Source organism: Meriones unguiculatus, chromosome 11 (assembly GCF_030254825.1).
Source record: "Meriones unguiculatus strain TT.TT164.6M chromosome 11, Bangor_MerUng_6.1, whole genome shotgun sequence".
NCBI classification, from domain to species: Eukaryota; Metazoa; Chordata; class Mammalia; order Rodentia; family Muridae; genus Meriones; species Meriones unguiculatus.
This window is the reverse complement of record NC_083359.1, coordinates 79,131,132-79,151,369: the sequence shown is the minus strand read 5'-3', so window position 1 is coordinate 79,151,369 and position 20,238 is coordinate 79,131,132. Positions and strand designations below refer to the sequence as shown.

Here is a 20,238-nt window from a genome sequence, read left to right as displayed (position 1 = left end):
TGTCTTGCTATAGGAATTATTTAAAGACATTTACATTTTAAGCAGACTGTAACATTAACCCTACAAAATTGTGTATGTAGTTGAATGGCAAGCAACTGCGTGTGCAATTAATTGTACTCTTGTTAAAATGCCTAATTTGATAAAATATATAGCTACAATGAAATTTTTAAAAAAACAGATGAGTCATTTCAAAGAACAATAAAACCAACTCAAGTGATTCCCATTGACTGTCATTGAGCATTAATTAACTACTTTCAGTTGCAACACATCAAACATGAAAATACATGACCTCAAACTGATAGTAAAACCATTGCTCACAACAAATAAGGAGGATTGAAAACTGTTCTGCCCTTGATATAGGCACTATATATAGAAAAACAAAGGACTAGATAGCATGGGTCCTTCTTGACCAAATTTCAGTTATAGATGCAAAGAAATTATAATGGAATTTGAAATTTTTTAATTTTACAATTCCCGATTTGGAAATGAATTGTCAGTTTATAATCTGTTATATGGAAAATTAATGATGACTGTTTAAATGTGTGGATTCATTCAGTCCTGTTGAGTCCACTGGTCACTCAGTATCCTTGAAAATGCGACCTCACGTATTCCCCATCTTGTGATATGATACAAGAAATAGCATATATCATCTAGGGGTGATTTCACTTTAACAAACTGAACTTTTATTTAAAGAAACTGGTTAGAGAAAGAAACAGAACTGTGCAGGGTTTTTTTGTTTTGTTTTGTTTTGTTTTGTTTTGTTTTAGATATGTTTTTCCACATATAAAATCTCCAGAAAGTATTTGGAAAAAAGATTTAACTGCTAGAACTAGTGAATGAATTTATCAAAGTTAAAAGACAAAGAAACATCCAAAAAGCAATTAGATTCTTATTGACTGTTTTTACATCAAAACTGAGAATCTTATTTACAGTGACTCAAAACAACAAAATTCGTACTAGTTTTATGCAAGAAACTTTAGATAAGTGGAGCTACATACTGTGTTCATGAATTAAAAGATTGGCTGGATAGAGAGAAGATAAGTTGATACATAAGCTTAATGGAATTTCTATTGCGAGGTCAGCAAAAGCACTTTTTAGTTATGAACAAGCCCACTATAAAATTTATATGGAAAGTTAAATGAACTATAAGAAATAAACAATTTTGCATAAGAATAATGTAGGAAGAATAATTTTATTTGTTTCTAAGATTTAATAAACATTTACAGTAATAAACATGCACAGTCTTGACTGTGCAATGTGTGAACAGAATAGAAACAGATCAATGAAATGTGGCTTAGTTTGTTTATCTGTTGCTGTCATAAACAGTATAACCAAAGGCAACTTAGGGGAAGGGAAAAGGTTATAGTTAATCCTTGAGGGAATTCAAGGCAGCAGTTAAGCAGGAATCTAGAGGTAATAACTGAAGGAGAGATCACGAGAGGAACACTGCCTACCGACTCGCTCCCCATGGCTTACTTGCTCTGTGGACTTACATCCACAGTGGACTGGACCAGTCCCTCATCAGTCACTAACCAAGGGAATTCCTCACAGACCTGCCCACAGGCCAGTCTGATGGAGGTACTTCCTCAAATGAGATGGCTTCTCTGGAGCACTGCCACAGGTTAACTTTACACGGGCCAGAGCTGTCCAGGCCCGATGAGATCAGGCTGGAGGCCACACTGTAGGACATTTTCTTAATTAGTGATTGATGGGGGAAGCCCCAACCCACTGAGGGTTGTGCCACCCCTGGGTTGGTGATCCTAGAGCCTATAAGAAAGAGTGATAAGCCAGCCACAGGGAACAAGCTACCAAGCAGCACTCCTCCACAGCCGCTGCATCAGCTCCTGCCTCAGGTTTCTGCCTACTCTGAGTTCCTACCTTCGCTTCACTCAGTGGACTGTAGCTTGAGATATGCAAGTCAAATCATCCTTTTCCTTCCCACGCTGCTTTTGATCATGGTGTTTCACCACACCGATACTGATCCTGACCAATACACCAGGGTATTGGTGTGACTGATCACACCAATACAGACCCGGTGACTCGGGTCCAACAAAAGCCAGCTAGCACAAAATGTAGCAAGAGAGCTAAACATATGCCCACCAAAACATGACCAACTTATTTTTGAAAACACGTAAAAATTATCTGATGAAGGAAAGAGGAACTGTTCAGCAAATGTTCCTGAGTCAACTGTATACCTGTTGGCATAAAAAAAGAAAAAGAGACTTCTGATTCATATCTCACCCATCACATTGAAATCCATGCCTAAACAGGTCACAGACCTAAACATAAAATGTAAAACAATAAATTAGGGGTTTTTTTCCCCCCTCAATGTTATAAAGCAGCAGGATTTAGGCTTAGGAAAGGAGCTCATAGCTTTTACACTGAAACACAATACAGCAAAGAAAAAATTGACAGGTTGGTCTTCATCAAAATTAAGAGTTTATTCTCTGAAAAACCGATAAAAGCTATGCGAACCACCTATCCTATATGAAGAACATATTTTATCTAGAGGATATAAAGGTCTTCAGTACAAGAGTAGAGCAAAAACTGGGAGAGGGTATAGAACTAACAGGCAAAAGATATAGAGAGGAATTTCACTAAAAATGAAAACCATGACAAATAAAATCATAAAAGTGTTCAACACCATTAGCTATGAAAGAAATGCATACTAAAACAGTACCAGGCTCACTGCGTATTGCAGCATGGCTAACATTAAAAACAGTGGCAACAACAAAGCTTGGAGAGAATGTGAAGAAATGAATCACTCATGAACTGCTAGTTAAAATGTAAGATGGTGTAACCACCCTAGAAAATGGCTTGTGGTGTTTCCTGTAAAGGGAGGGTGAGTAAAACTCTTTATAACTCAGAAAATGTAGTCCTGTTACTAAACCTGGAGAAACGAAAACACACGTTCACGGTCACGTTAAAGTCTATGTCAACAAGCTTATACGCGCCCAAGTAGTTAAGAACATTTGCTGCTCTGACAGGGGACCCAGGTTCGGTTCCCAACACGCATGTTAGAAGGCTCTCAACCTCATGAAAGTCTAGCTCAATATTATCCAACACCTTCTTCACACACAAACACTTTAAATGAAATAAAACTACAAAACAAACATGAGATGTCTATACCCGCTTTGTTTCCAAAACCCCACACTGGAAACAACCCATGTTCTTCAATGAACAAATGACCAACTCAACCACAGCCCCAAAACGGGACAGGCTGTTGCTCCAATGACCCAGGAATTATCCTTCAGAGAATTACTCTATTTGCCCACATAACATCCCTGAAATAAAACAGATGCAGAAATGGAGAAGGTGGGTTAGTGAAATCTTTTTGTTGCTGTAGCATCCTGTATCTCAAGTGTAATCAGTGTTGATTACCTGAGGGGGAACGCTGACTGTAGTTCTAGAAGGAATGGCCAGTGAGAAAGCTGAAGAAAGGGTGCAGAGGGTCCTTCTGCGTCAATTTGTATACCGATTTACACGTAAATCTGTATCTCTCTCAAAGGAAAAGGGCTAGTACTTTAAAGGCTATTAACTAATAATATTAAATAATTATTATTTATTCCCAATATTAAATAAGCATTAATTTAGTATTAATTAATAAAGGCCATTATTAATTAATTAATCCAGTGACAGGCAGAAGTTGAGAACTCAATTCTTTAAATGTTTATCTAGGCACTGCAGTTCAGTCATTCAACCTCCCTGGGCCTTGCTTTTACTTTTTCTATGTGTGGATTGCAATGGCAAAAGCTGGTGTGGTAAAATTATTTTTTTTCAATGCAGTTTATTCAGAAACCTTGAACAATCCTCGGACCCTGGGGAAAGCCAGCCCACAGCTTAAATAGCCTCTGGGTAGCCAACCCAGGCGTGCCACGTGGGCAATGCAGATAGGTCCACATACATGGAAGCAAGCCAGATCCTCAGCCTTAGCCAAATGTGGAATTGTTCGTGACAGAGAGCACTCACCATCGGGAAGGTGGAAGGCGGAAACCAGCTCCATCTTTAAGGCATAGCATTCCGCAGCTCTCTACAGTTCCCCCTTTTTGTTTTAGATGCATCAGGCAACAGTAGAGGTCTGATCTCTGATATTAGAAATAAATTGGGACTTTGTACCGATGTTCGTTTAGGTGTCATCCACCCAAAGAGCATCAGACCCGTCTGATACCTTTTTCTCAGAGGCGGGACCTGGGGCATCAACCCGCATGCAACCAGACATGCTCTTCTCTGGGTCCAAAGCGGCTGACCCTGAGTGCAATGCTTAGCCTCGCATCCTGAGCATAACATTTTAGCTTTTTATGGTATCCAACCATGCTTGGGGAGAATGTCCTGCTTCAATGGCTGTAAAGGCCTGAATGATCAAGGCTGCATCACACTGTTGTGAGACTCTAATCTTGCACATATACCACAGGCAAACCAAGGAGACCAACACCAGAAGGCCTGCTAACGCTCCCATGCCCGCCCATTCCTTCAGATGATTCATGGCTGCAGCAATCCATGAGGATAATCCTGTGGCTAGTCCTGCGTCCACTCTGGTAGAATTTACTGTGACAATGGCCACTCTCAGCTGCTCCATCGTAGTATCGAATTCTCCAGTCCAATTACCTAAAATATAGCTCAACAATTGTTTAGACAGATTTGCAGCACAGGAAAAATTCTCATGTTATATGCTAGTGACTCAAAGTCCAGCATATTTTCATTGACAGCCAAGTTGAGCGATTTGCCATAGGGTATCAATTTGCTCCTGTACGAGGTCAATCCTCTGATTGAACACCATCAAGCTTCCTTTTAGTTGAGCATTAATTCCTTTATGTACAACTAAGGCATGAGCTACAATTAGAGCCAAGTAATTGTGGTGATGATACTTGCTTTTTTGCCCAATGCTGGAATGCTAGTAAATTTAGGTATGCCCTGGTTACTCGCATGCCTCACTGCGTGCCTGTGCCCGTTGATGCCCCTCACGCTAGACTCTCTTCAGACAGAAAAGGGATCTTGGAACTACAGCCACCATTGTTACTACCATCTCATTGGCGGCTGTTGGAGCTACCACCGGGGCATTAGCCATGAGTCATACTGGGCAGACTGCTCAGACCCTGAACAATCATTTAGCCAAGGTAAAATTATTTTATTCTGATTTTATACATCATACATAAGAGCAAAAACAAGCTGAAGAAAACACACAGTAATAATTACAAAATCTACCCCTCTTTCCTATTTTACAAGGATGTTTTGAAAATCACATGATATATATGTATCATATATATATACATACATATAGATTCTGAAAGCTGCTACATTAGTGATTTTTTTCCAGACAAAAAAGGAAAGAAATCTATGTCTATCTCAAAGGACGCTAAAGTTAAAATTATTGGGTTAAATTATATTTGATTATCCTGTGGGAGATGAGCTGGGACTGTAATGCCCAATTCAGCTTTACTGCCTCTTATGTCTACCCTTGTGCTGTCCCCTTCTATCACCATCTATAGTTTCCTTGTGCTGCAAAGGAGCCCGTATATGCCTAGGCTGCCAATCACAACAGAGTTGGGCACCAGAACTACATACAGTAATAAATCTCCCCAAAGCTAACCACATATGTCTCCTGTTATTCTTCCTACACCCACGAACTTCATTTTGTTTACAAAATTAAAAATATTGTTGTATAGGTTGAGGTTAAGGCAGAGCTCAGGATAATGGACTAAGACCTGGGACTCTTTGACCATCCAGTGACCTCCAGTGAAGAGACTTAAAACCTAACCCCAATGGCTTTTTCCAAAAGTTGGACACCAAAGCCAGACACACAAGAGAGAAACAGAACAGAAAAGAAAAGGTAGCTTAGGAGCACAGCAGCCTTGTAGAATTATTGGCTTTCTGGGAGACCAGGCACAAAAGGAAATAGATAATCCCACAACACCTGATGAGAAATTAATTTCCCACCAATCACAAAAACACAGCAGCTGCCGCTTTGAGGTACATTTATATCCCCTTAATTTCAGAGAGTGATTCAGCAGGACCACTCTGTCAAAGACAGGGAAGACCGAAGCTTTATTTCCTGGTGTCTTCTAAAGCGTCTGAAATAAAAAAAGAAAAGAGAGAGACGCCTTAGCATACTTAAGAGACAGACATGATGAAAAGGTCCACTGGCCTTCATCAAAGAACAGTGCAGCCTTCCTGAGCCAGAGCCTCCCCCCTGCTACACAGCCAAGGACAGCATTTAATGCACAGAAGACAAGCACTGCTGAGCCAGCACATAATTGGGCAAGGGACAAATCCCTGTGCCTTACTTGGTCATGCACATTCGTTATTCAAATAACACATTGCTTCAGTTTCTGACACTCATAAGACAGAGGCAATTGCCTCAGTTTTCTCAACTTTTAGAACTTCATAGAGGTACCTTACCAATGGGAAATGCAAGCTTTCTAAGAAGTTGTGGTTTTGTCAGCAAAGGACACAGTTTAGAAAATAAGTCTCCATTCTGGTACACAAGAGAGTGTTCTGAAAACCTTGAAAAAACAAAACAAAACAGTGCAGCCCAGGAGGAAGACATGTTAATGTTTATTACTCAAAAACTATTTTGTTTAAGTAAAATCTAACCCAAACTCAATATTTTGCTAGAATTCCTCTAGAATATAAGGTGAAGTAAATATTTTAAACTGCCTAAAATCAACAAGCCTGTGAACAGGAGACTACATCTCAGAGACTAAATAAATACATGTGTGCATATGTGTGTATATACTACATACACACATAAACATGCATTTGTATACACATACAGACGTTGAATACATTTTAGACAATATTTGAAAACAAAATGTTCTCTTAATCCTAAATCCATTCAATTCCTGCTATGTGGCCCTCAGCATGCTGGCATAACTGCAAAAACAACAATGTTAAAGTCAAAGATGAGCGAGCAATGGATAAGTAATTACAGAATGATGAGCTGCTTTGGAATGACAGCACAGGACAGTCACCGAGGGAAAGGAGTGGTTAAATTTTCTGGCTGATGGGGAAGCAGCAATCAAAAAACAGAGTTGGGGAAGGATGGGAGGAGCAATCAGAAGCTAATGGTCACTCTTTAGTTATGACACAGAACCAGCTCCAATCAACAGGAGCAGCTGGACAAGTAGACACTCAATGAGTGACTGAACCATGGTGGACAAATTCCCAAATACTGATTTTAGTTCTTTTTCCTAGTATTCCCCAGCGGTGTTTGATTTACTTCCTCAAACATGAGAACAACATTACACTGAATCCTCCTCGAGAGTGGTTTTATTGAGTTTGATGATACCTATGGCGAATTTTTCACAATGATTTTCTCTGTCTAGTTCTTCCTAACGTAGTATCTATCTGAGAGTAAGTGCAAGGAAATATATAATCACCCTGACTCAGGCCATTGTAGCCAAATGCAATTGGGTTTTGCCATTTTCCTATCATTTTGCCCCTGAGCATGGACATCAGTATCTCTGAAGGAAGCAGGAACAGAGATGGATGAACATGCATTTCTTGCAACTGTCCTTGCAGTTTCTGGTATGAAATGTAAGACTAGCTCTTTCATTTGGGGGATGAGGGGATAAGAATTGGAAGTGTATCTCTATGTAGCCCTGGTTGTCCTGGAACTCACTCTGTAGACCAGGCTGGCCTTGACTCAGAGAGACATCTTTTGCCTCTGACTCCCAAATGCTGGGATCAAAGGCATGCACCACCACTGCCTGGCTAGCCTAGTTCTTTTCTATGTCACTTTATGGTACTTCCTGGAACAGCTGATACCAAACTTTGACTTTAGCCTGATCTGCACAAGCCTTCACGCAGATTTCATAGTAAAAAATGAGTATTCTGTCTGTGGACTGCAGCATAGTTATTTGGAGTGGGACAGATTTAAAAGCAGGGTTACTGGCTAATGTGCCGAGTCTACAACTTTTTCCTTTATTCACACTTTCTCCTCCTGCTCTTGGAGACATGCCGGTGCACTGGTGAACAACTGTATTCTACCTTTTGCGTTTTGCTTTGTTTGTGGAGTCCTGGGGAGATTTGTGGATGCAAGGATAAATTATATGAAGGGATATGACAATTCTTTACTGTTCTTGGTGGTGGGGGGCTAGAAGCCCATGGACATCTAGAGAAATTATTTTGAGAAAATGAACAGTGGTGACTGATCATGTGATGAGCTCAGGGAACAGAAATAAATTATGGTGTGAAGCAGCCTGGACATTCGTTATTCCTGATGGTGCTGGGCCTTCATTTGGCTTTGGAGATTTGCCGTGATGTATGTTCCTTCGAAAGAAAGTGCCTCAACTCTTTGTTATAAACTGAATGCATGAGCTGAAGGTAAGGTATAAGCTGCTGACCACCCTGAATTTGAGAGAAGTTTCTTTCCATGCCTTTGTTTCTTACTTTAGTACTTTGTAGAAAGATCCTGAAAATTAGCCCCTTCTTTAATACATTATGCTTTAGGAATCTCTGCCTTAGATGGGTTACATGGATATAAAACTCCTCCCTCTAACTTCATGAAACCAGTTGGATGCAGAGAGATGATAGATAGGTAGATAGATAGATAGATAGATAGATAGATAGATAGATAGATAGATAGATAGATAGATAGCTATGATATGATATATGAGGGAGACACAGAGAGATGATAGATAACAAGACTACTAAAAGATCTTTTCTTTTGAAGAGCTTCTAAGAAACACTGAATTATTTTTTTATTGAATAAACCATTAAATATTATTTTATTGGGAGTCACTGTAAATCCCTAACAAACCAACAAGAAAGTATCTCATCTTGATTATATAATGAATGTCTGGGTAATTCTCTGTTATCAACGTTATAAATCATGACTTGTATCTCAGAATAAATTATTTAAAATAATAAAAGTGGGGCTATGATTATATTTCAATAATAGTATTCTTGCCTACTATGTATAAGGTACTGGTTCAATCACCAGTATTACAAATAAATAAATAACAAAAACAGAAAGTTACAGTTTATTCCTATAAATCAACACCACTTTTTTTCCTTCCTTTACTAGTAATGACTGTCTGAAGTCTTGGCATATTTTATTTTTATCAATTATGATCACATGTAAGGTTTTATGCCCATTGGCCCATTGGGAGGTACCACCTGTCAGGTGTAGTCATTTCCACTTTATACCTCTTAGTTGGGGTAGGATTGACAATATCCATCCTCTGGAGCCTTGGTCAAGTGAATAATGGACTATGACCCCATTGCTCAAATAGACCACTAGTTCCTTAGCTCTGAGTGTGTCTCTCATCTTCTATCAGAGGATTCAAAAAAAAAAAGAAAAAGAAAAAAATAGCTAATTCAAATGTGTTTGTTGTGCTTTCTACTGTTCTTCTATAGCTGCCATCTGGAGGCATTGGTGATATTTTAGAGCTGTGGGTGCTGGTCAACAGGAGTACCATTAGCACCCAACTACTGTTCTTATAGGGAAACCAAGACAGTTCTGCCTGTGGAATCTGGATAGCTTAGTCTCGCTTGACTGCTTTTCCTGAAGACTTTAGCTCCTTTAACGTAAACATGTGCCTAGTGAGGTTTAGCTTGGGATCCAAAAGGAATAACAAATAATTAAATTCTCCTCTAAGTCTTAATGAGTGACAATGCTAACTAAAGAAGAGTTGAGAGATTCCAAATATTAAAAAATAAATAAAAATAAAAATAAAAACCATACCTTTCACTGGCCTGCCAACCAAAGATGTTTACTCCCTGTACCCCTATCTGGGAGTGTCAAGGACCTGAAATGCCCCAGGCTCGCTTGTCAGACATCTCTACTCCGACCTCATAGACATCACTGACAAATGTTTAGGTACCGAGGTGGTGTCCACAAATGCTCTGAACTCACCACTCAAAGACTGAAGTGTTAGGAGCATAAACGAAACTACAGAGCAACTAACATGATGGACATGGCAGGTTTATGGAACTATGAGTGGGTAAGAGCTCTGAAGCAAAGTGCGCTGGATTTAGATTTTGACAGCAGTATTTATCATGTGGGTAACCTGGGGCAAATTACTTAACCTTTCTTGGCTTTCTCATCCATCGAATCACTTGTCTGACAAATACATATCGAGAGGCTACTGTGTGTAAGGTCTATTCCAGGAGCTGGGAAGCAGGGAAAAGGTGGGTCTAAAGTCTATAGTCTACTCAATGAAGACACAAAACAAAATAAAGAGGCAAAACTTTAAATATATTGGATGGTGATAAGGGTCTTGAAATGAAGCAACATCCATTTGTAATTACTGTGTATATTGAGCAAAATAATGCCAGAGCCTAAATAAGCTTCCAACACTACTATCCATGCTTTTCCACAGAAATAACTATGAAAACTAGAAAATGGTTTCTGCTTGAAGCCCACCATCTCTAATGAGCCTATAATCTAAGTTGAATGAATAGGAACTCAAAGTCCACAAAAGATCCCAAAAATCTCGTCTGAAAAGGGCTCTGCACTATCTTGGGATTCCTACAGCGCACCCCCTTCTCCTGCCTATGCATAAACTTGAAGATCCAGGTCCTCTAGCTCTTCTATGGCCCACCCAGAGCAAGACAAAGATTTCTCTTCTGTAATATCAATGAAAGGAAACATGTAGTCTCTTCCACCTCCTCTTCCAACATGATGCAAAACAGGCTTTGTGCTCTTTTCATTTAGTCAGCATCTCTGTTAACCCTAGAGAAAAATCAAGTGTTAACCATAATTACAGGACTATAAGCTGAAATTTTCACAAGCTTCCAGCAGCATGCTGTGTCCCTATGATCTTGACCTCAGAGGTGTTCAGTGACCAAACATGCCCAATCCTACTCTTCACTCAAGACCTCAACCCGAGTCTGATGCCCTTTTTGAGATTCCCTGGGCCTTGGTTACCCCAACTGCATGAACTATGAGCATCAACATCATCTGAAAGCTTGTTAAAAATTCAGAAGCTTACAGTTTCCGGATAAAGGTCTTTATTTTCCCAAGATCTGTGTGCACATTAAAATTTAAGAAGCACTTGTCTTAGATCCCTTTACTTATAAAGCAACGTAACTGGTCTTACATAATAATAAACAACGAAGATGTTGTTTTCGCCATTTCTACCACTAATAATAATAATCTTAAAGAGAGTGGAGACATGTGAAAAATTAGAAGCTTTCCAAACAATTAGTAATGGGAAGAGCTAATAGAGTTGCAAAAGTGAGTCACATAAACCACCAGCCATGGGAGGACTGAAGGAATCAGGAAAGGATAGAAGAATCAGGCAGGGATCAGAAGGGGGTCAGTAGAGTGATGGGAACAAGAACAACAGTCTTCCAAGGAAGCCTGGGACAAGTTCACTAGCATTATTAGGCTTTCCCTCCACTGTCCATCTAGACAGAGGCCATGGTTTGGTCTGGAGGTAAACATACACTAACTCTAAAACCTGGATGGAGATATGTAGGGCAGGTTGAAGAGAGCACAGCCTAGGGTTGACCGGATTAAGATGGAGGAAGCAAACAAGACAAAGGTCACTGTGACCAAAAAAAGTAGAATCTGGGTCCTCTAAATACAGCCTGTGAAACCCCTCTTCCATTTTATCTTACTTCCAAAGTAAGACATGTTATCTGAGTGTATACATTCTACTGCACAACTTCTAAGGATGAAAGTCCCATAGACAAGATACTGCAATAGGTGTTATCTTGCCAGATTGCAGGTCTTCAACCCATGAAGCCAAAGGTTTATGCTTAGTCTCCATGTGGGTGCACCTATAGCCACCTGTATCCTCACATAGCAACCCTGTAGCATTGTATCATGGTGAAGAGGCCTCAGAAAAAAGAACTAAGTGGAAAACTGAAGACAGGCACTGAATGCTCCCTTCTAGATCATATCTGCTGCCTCTGAAAGCCAAAAGTACTCTCTGCAAATAGGAACTTAAACAATAATAGACCTGTTTTCCTTAGAGTTCATTGGCAAATGTTATTAGTTCCAAGTAAAGCTGGGTACAGTGCCCAACACATTATGGGAAAGGGTATCAAACAGTTCAGGAGAAAGAACAAAAAGTCATTTGTGGACTGAGCTAGAACAAATATCACTGCTGCAAGTTCTCAATCCTTGGTTTTGTTTTTGACTCAAGCTTTCTCAGAAGTCAAGTAAGGAAAACTGAATACCAAATATTTAGAACATTGTATCCCTCTCCTTGAATCCTACTCCTCTTAGAGCCACTAGTCCAACTATCATGAGTGAGTAGCTTATAAACACATTTACCTCTGCTATTCTGTAAGCTCATTATAAGGAAGGGCAAGCTTGATATCGCCAGACATGTACAATGCAGTGTCTGGAACATACCAGGTGCCCTGAAGCAACCATTTAAATTAGAAATAATTTTGAGCAGGGCGAGTAATGGCACACACCTTTAATTCCAGCACTGGAGAGGCAGAGGGAGGTGGATCTCTGTAAGTTCAAGGGCAGGCTGGTGTTCTACACAGTGAGTACAAGGACAGCCAAGTCTACACAGAGAAACCCTCTCAAAAGATCTTAAACCTAGAAGCCATCTGTATATGCTGCTGTTTCTAGCCACACAATACTTCTTGACAGTGTTTCCCAGGTCCCTTACATATGTTCATAGATAACAATAGATTTTAACAACTCCTGAAATCAGAAGTTGTGCTAGTAGCTGAAGCACACGCTCATTTGGGCTGTTAGTCACTATCTAATATGCTTAACCTAAGCGATGTATTGATCCTAGTTTCCTGGAAGTGCACTTGAAAAGGACTGGGTGACATTTCCAAGGAGAGACAAGATACTTTCAAGTCAATTAGAAGCATCAGAGGATTCAGTGAATGGGGAGCAACTCACCTTGAAGGACCGGCAATTTGAATTGAACTGAGCCCCCTTTTAGACCCCAATCCTCTAATAATTCCCACATCTGAGAGATATGGCGGCCTTCCTGTCACAGATGCCACGGTCAAGGTGCCATGTCATTTTGCATCAGACCTATAAAGCAGAGAAAATGGCTGTGATTGTCAGATGGACAAATGCAAAAAATATCAATTCACTTGGCATTACAGTCTAAGTACTTCAAATCTGAGCCTCAGAAGACGCTGCCTTGCATTTATAAATAAAACATCTCTTCTATTTGCAAAGCACCCTGTACTTTAACCTTTTCTTTAATCCCAAGAGTACCCCCCATAACCCTATAAGAGATAGGACTATCACCATTATGACAGGATGAGAAAATTGGGGTCAAAAGAAGGTAAATTGACTTGGTCAAACTCAGACGATTAGATAGTATCAAATTTTTAATTACAAACAGACCATCCTAGGGAGCTTTCCACTAAATCTCAGATTGTTTTAACATTGAAAGCGGAAAAGCCGTAGGCAGACAAGATAGTGCCAGGGTTCTTCTTGTGTGCAAAGCAAGTTGAAACAGTATTGAAATGGGGAGATCATCCACTGGATCTCTTTGTGGCTGGATGTCAGACTTACTGTCAGCCACCTGCCCTGGGACACAGGGGAGTTACCAGAAGCCAGAATTCCCAAGGACAAGACCCAGAGCAAAGTTCTGGATTCGTGGGCTTGATACCTATGCAATCAAAGAGGTCCTCTCTCTCTCTCTCTCTCTCTCTCTCTCTCTCTCTCTCTCTCTCTCTCTGTAATGTTTCTATTTTAATTTGTATTTTATGTTTATGAGTGTTTTGCCTGCATGTATGTCTGTGCCCTGGATGTGTGCAGTGCCCTCTGAAGGAAGTCACAGGTGGTTGTGGGCCACCATGTGAATGGGGGAATTGAACTCTGGTCCTCTGCCAGAGCAGCAAGTGCTCTTGACTCCAGAAGTCCTCTTTTATGAAAGAAAACTGCAAATTTCACATCTAGCATAAAAGCAAATGTTTATTTAGAGTGAAAAATGAGCCACAATTATACATTTTTTAAGCTGACAAATGCCACATATATGTTATAAACATTTTGAGTAACCTATCACTTTTACTAATTGCCTGACACAGCCCCACATTGCTTCATTTTTCATACATTATTAAACATATAATCACCTCCTCCTATGGCAGCAATTTTATTACCATTCCTAAAGAATAGGAAGCTGATCTTAACTTTTGTCATGCAGAGATGATGAGCATTTTTTATTATTGATAACTTAGAGAGGTCTCAGCTTCCCAATTATTTGTAATTAGCAGCATCATGTGTCATGGTTAATCTCCATTGTCAGCTTGACCATATTTTAGAATTACCTAGGAGACAGACCGCTGGCCCTCGCTGGGAGGATGTTTCCAGAGAGGTTTAACTGAGGAAAGACCCTCTCTCAATGTGGGTGGAACCATCCCGGCGTCTGGGAACCCACAATGAATAGAAGGGGTAAGGGAGTGAGCCAGGTAATCTGCAGGATTCATCCCATTTTCTGTCCCCACGATAGAATCACGGTGACCAACCATCTCACACTCACACAGCCAGGTCTTCCTGACCTTGAGAGACTGCCTCCTCTCAGATAAGAAGCCAAAATGAACCCTTTTCTTCCTTAAGTTGCTTTTGTCAGCTATTTATCACAACAGCAAGAAAAATAATGAATATATTATGCAAGCACTTAGGACTGCTGACAAACTTAGAAAAACCCCTGTGAAATGTCTTTCCTAGGAAATGTGAATTTTAAAAGAAGAGCCTACAGACTAGCTTGTAAGGCTATACATTAAAACCTGTTTCTTTCATTCTAACTACCTGAATTCAGCACTAGGCATCATGGGGCATGATGCTGTAATATGATCTCCAGTTCTACAACTTTGGAGGCTAGTGGGTCAACGTAGTAGGTGGCAGAAACATTCCTGGATGTTCTTCTTACACTGGAGCAGCTGATAATAACTCAACTCTCTACAGAAATGGTGATGAAGACATTAAAGTAGCCACTAAGCCCAACTAAATACAGTTCACTTGGGATCGCCCCAACTAGATTCCAAAATGTGCATGAACATTCTAATTATACAGAGAAGAAACCTGAGAAACCAATTGCAAGGGAAAAAAATTGATATCCAGAGTATATAATCTTACTGCACCCCTAGGGAATTGAAGAGTCTATATGAATATGGCGTTCCAATGTCCTTTGTGCTCATTGTTGGCTTTGTTCATCAAATAAATCAGGTTTCTGATCATTGCTACCTCCTGGGAAGATATAAAGACTGATGAGGGTTAGAGGTTAATTCCTGAGGACTGAACTTGGGTTCTTAGAGAGTGATCCAGAGTGCCTGGTATCCGAGCCATCCATCTGTAGCTCCAGATGAGGGCTGAAACACAAGCCCCTAAATACTGTGTGAGGGGTAGAAAGTACTCGGAACTCTTTGGAGGAAGAACAATAAATACAAGTCAAACAGAAAAATACAAAATCGTTTTTTTGTTGGCTCCCAAGGGGTCTGCTATAAAGCCTTCTTTGCTCTGTTGTGGAAGACAACCCAATTAATCCCACTGCACTCTGGCTTCCTAGTTTCCATGTCCTTCCTGACTTCGGGCATTCATGCAGATCTGGTTAATTGGCTCTCCACATCCAGGCCAAGCAAGCCAGCCTCGCTTTACTCCAATAAATCTCCTACAGCTCAGGAAGTGGCTGTCACTCAGTTTTACCAACCATCTTAACAAAAGTCACTTAATCCTCTGGGCCCTCGATCTGACGGCAGCAGGTCCATTTTTTATGGAGTGTGTAAATACAGGATTCTGAGCCCATCATTGCAGGCCTCCAGCTTCCTTAGCGTGACACACCCCACGTTCTGCTGTCCACTCATTGAGGTATCACCCAGAGGGTTGCCTTTCTTGTACTGCTGCCTTGACACTGTCTTTAGCTCTGTTGAGTTTCCCGTGATTCCACAGTAAAGACTTTGGGGGGAGGGGACAAGAGAGTCAGAAAGTGACAGGAAGGCAAATGTGGAGAAAAGACAGAAGCAGAAAAAGAGAAGGGAAAGTTAAAGAAAACTAAATCAAGTCCCCAAGGAAATCACATGGAGATGTTCTTTTAACTCAGCCAAAAAAAAAAAAAAAACAACAACAACAACAACAAAAAAAAAAAAACTGTGTTTTTAAGCCTGCAGGCTCCTGGTAAGGAAAGAATGGAAAGAGGAAAGAGTAAGGGCAGATCAGTCAGGTAGGGAGAGTTAGGGGACCACATTGGGATGATTGGATTTCCCCTAAAGGATAGTGGAAGCCTCTTTTGAATGGGAATGCTATTTTACTCAGCAACACTTGGCACTGGAAAGCTTCAACTAATTTTTCCACATAGATTGTGGAACTGTGAATTAAATCAGTGTTGACATTTACTTAGAGATAAAATGGAAGTATCCAGAATGTATTTTGGGTTCAGGGAGGGGGGTCACCTAAGAGCCTGGTGGCACATCAAATCCAACATTATCCTCAACCCAATCACTTGCATCATTATCAGCCCTTCAGATGAGATGTTCTCTCATAAGTGGGCTCCCAATGCTTACATCTTTCCTTTCCACCAGAGAACTTCCACTTTTACAAACCCCAGAGCACAGCAGTGTGAAATTTTTCTCACATAGCTCTCTTCTTTCTCTCCCTCACTTGAAATTTTGTCCATGTATGTGCTCCTGTGGTTTCCAGCGTGAAGCAACAAAATTTAAACAAGGAGCTGCCTGCAAAGCACCACCACTGTTTATCTAAGGACTCAGAAATGATATGCAGATCACATGCAAATGAACCCATGGCCCTCTTAACTAATTTGATACACCTGGATGTGGCTCTTAGGAAAAAGCTAATGGAGACACCTGCTCCGAACACTGAAAGAATAGTCCCCTCGATGGTGTTTCACCCCTTCTGTTTCTGCCACCAGTTCTAACCAGGGAAACCAATGAGCTGGTGCAAAACAATAACTAAGAGATGGAAATAGGTAGTAGCCACTGAATTCCTTTCAAGCTGCCATTATTTTGCACTGAGTACTATCAAGAGGCATCGAGTACCCATTAAATGCAAAACACACCATACTTCTTACAAGAAGGGACTTAGGGGAAATTAGTCAGAAGTACTGGTATTTTCAGGCTCTGTCTTGTGTGGTGGGAGGAAGAAGTTGTCCAGTGCCTGGTCTCTGGGAGAGACATAGGAGCCGTAATCTCCCAGACAGCTCCCAGCTGCCAGCAGGGGGCGAAGGGCAGCAGAAAGAAGCAATTGGAGCAAGCTAGCTTCTTGTTCGGAACATCCTCTGAGCTTGGACTGAGTGACAGGTCTCTGATGATCCCACCCTGCAGTGAAAGAAGGCAAATTCTGTTCTCCCCTTCATGTGCCCTGCTCTAGAAAGGCTCATCTCAGGGTCTGCTGCACTGACTCCCCAGCTGAGCCCTTTCCTTGAAGTCTTCTATGCACCCAGACCCTGCAGAGAAATTGGTGTATTAGGCTTAGGATAGGTTGGGATCTGCCATGCTCAAAATTCACAAATATGTAAGTGCTGGGGAAGAAGTAGGGTAGAGAAGGAGGGAAGTGTTTAAGGTGGGGGACCTGGGTGGGTGTGTGAAAAGTGCCTGTGCCATGCTATTGCAGTCACTTGCACAGCAGCATAATTTCATAGACATAGATAGACAGACAGACAGATAGATGGGATAGATAGAATAAATAGATGATAGATAGATAGATAGATAGATAGATAGATAGACAGATGGATAGATAGAAGGGCTAGATAGGATAGACAGATAGATAGATAGATAGATAGATAGACAGACAGATAGATGGATAGATAGAAGGGCTAGATAGGATAGACAGATAGATAGATAGATAGATAGATAGATAGATAGATAGATAGATAGACAGACAGACAGGTGGAGAAATAGAAGGCCTATATAAACACAAACTGCTTCCCAGAACTAAACAAAAAGCATGAGTGAGTGAATCTGATCATGTTTGTTTTTTCCTTAAAATCCAAGCAGTAGTTTTAATATGATTGAACTTTAGGTCATTCAATGACTTTCCTTTCAGAATCAGTCAGTTTTCTATCAGAAAAGCAGATCCATCAGGATATTTTGGTTGCAGACACTCAGACAAAGAGGCAGACTGAGCAGCAGTAGACAGGCAGATAAGATGGTGGAAATACTTATCACGAGGATTTGACTTGATGCAACTCTGAGGCAGGTGACACTAGGGCTTCAAGACTACACAGAAGGCAGGAAGTTAGTAGACTGTGAGAACAAGGGAGAACCCCACAGCTCACAATGATATTCTAAATTCCTCTTCGTCGTCCTTGCTGCCTCTCACTGTGGCAGGGTAGGCATCCTGCAGAAGACATGCAGAGCTAAACACTCAAGCTTGACCCAGAGTCAGAGAATCTTGGGGAAATCGTAAAGGAATTGCAAGCACGCTTTCATCTTTGTCCTGACAAGGTGAGTCATGGGATCAGCAGCAACGAGTGAGAGCTCCTGAGCATCTGCAGCCTCACATTCCATTCATCCCCTTCTAAACCTCCCACCTCATTTACTCTAACAGGAAACATGTGAAAAGGAATTCTGGGAAATGTAGTCCACCTGCTCCAAACCACAAATTGCTATCCTGAGCAACAGCTACAGCAAACAGCGAGGAGCCAGGTATCATAAATCAGGGCCCTGGCCTTGGAGCACTGGACCACAGTAGAGCTGAGAACACAGAAACGATTCTGAGGGAAAGAGTTTACAGGACCACCCAGACAGCAATGAACAGGGAAGCCAGGCCTGACCCAGCCTCCTTAGTGCCAGGTCACATGGACCATGTGAAATGACCGCGTACTGCCTCTGCCATCCTTCCTGACAGATGTTTCTGCTTCCTCGTCAGCAGGGTCTTGCTCACTTTAGCATTCAACCCTGACCCCTGACCGTTGCAGAAGTCAGCAAAACAGCCCTGCGAGGGGAGGCAGACAGGAAGAAGCCTTTCATTCATACAGTGAACTGGATTCAACTGGTGCTACTATAAAAACAAAAACAAATTCAGAGGTGGGACACTGGGGCCTTACATGTCATGGCCACATGTGGACATGCACAGGGTTGTTTAATTCCTGCTTAACTCAACCACGGCTTTGCCAGGATCTAGGCAGGTGGCAGAGGACTCAATCCGTGGATGCTTCCTCACACAAGACAAGTCCATCTGAATGGGATAGTGATCAAGGGGGTCAATGCTATTTCCTTCCATCCCTCTTAGCAAGGAGGTCTCAGAAACGCCTTCTTTCCCCTGAGAGCCCCCACGGGAATGCGAGCCATTCAATCCTAGCACGGCCTGTTTCCACACAGCAGACACGCTCCACCGTGCTGATGCTCAATCTAACTTACCAGATGGCATTGAGAAGTCACAGCTTCTGTTTTTCTTACCCTGACAAGATTTCAGAAGGGTAGAAATGGAACACTTCTTCCAAGAGAAATAGTGTCTGTTCTGGTGCTGTGGAAGCTTCGTTCCGACAGAAGTGGGGAGGCTGCCGAGGCTCGCATATGTATGCATGCACGTGTCTGTGTTTCCTTATGAGCAGAGTGGAGTCTGGGGTGGGGAAGAGGGAGGCGTGGTTCCTAACAATGTACTCTCCTCTGGTGTCCTTGCAGTTTCGAGTGAAAAAAAAAAAAGAAATGAGTAACTCGGGTCACAGAACAGGCGCCATCACAGCATGCATTAAGTGAAAGCAAATTAAGTGTACAAGCACTTAACTCAAAACCAGTCTTTACAGCTCAGAATATCAACAGCATCATCTTAATCGAGGACATCAGCCAGGACAGAAATGGCCTCACATTGGGGCTCTGCTATGTATACAGTTCCTTCTATTAGCAAGCCATGCAATGCTCTTGTAAATTATGAATTGCTTTGGCAAAGCAGCTCAGGTCAAGGCCATTGGGGATGCTATGATAAAAACAAAACAACAACAAAACACACACACACTCACAGAAAGTAGCAGAAGCTGAGAAATGTGTGATGTGTGCATCAGAGTAAGAAGTGAAGAATTCTGAGGACAGAAATCCGGGTCAGGGTGTGAAGACTTGTTCTTATGCTTGTGTGGATAAGTTCCTCACCCATTGAGCCATCTCTTTATTCAGTGTGCCAGGTCTTCTTCTTTTTGAGACAGGGTTTCTCCGTGTAGCCTTGGCTGTCCTGGAACTCACTCCATAGACCAGACTGACCTAGAACTCAGAGACCTCTGGCTCCTGAGTGCTGGGATTAAAGGGTTGTGCCACCAGCCCCTGGCTCCAGCATGCCTCTCAACCCATGACTGTTCTGAAAAAAAAAAAGGGGGGGAGCATTTCCCCACTCTGCAGAAATATGAGAGGTCCAAGGGCCAA

General features: G+C 41.4%; 1 long non-coding RNA gene across 1 annotated transcript; it reads right to left on the bottom strand.

Moving 5' to 3' along the window:
• Positions 1–6,415: 6,415 nt before the first annotated feature.
• LOC132646493 (uncharacterized) lies at positions 6,416–19,360 on the bottom strand. Its single transcript, XR_009584789.1, has 3 exons — positions 19,246–19,360; positions 12,818–12,955; positions 6,416–6,500 (listed from the first exon to the last, which is right to left on the bottom strand). It is a non-coding gene; the product is annotated as an uncharacterized LOC132646493 (long non-coding RNA).
• Between the last annotated feature and the right edge of the window lie 878 nt (positions 19,361–20,238).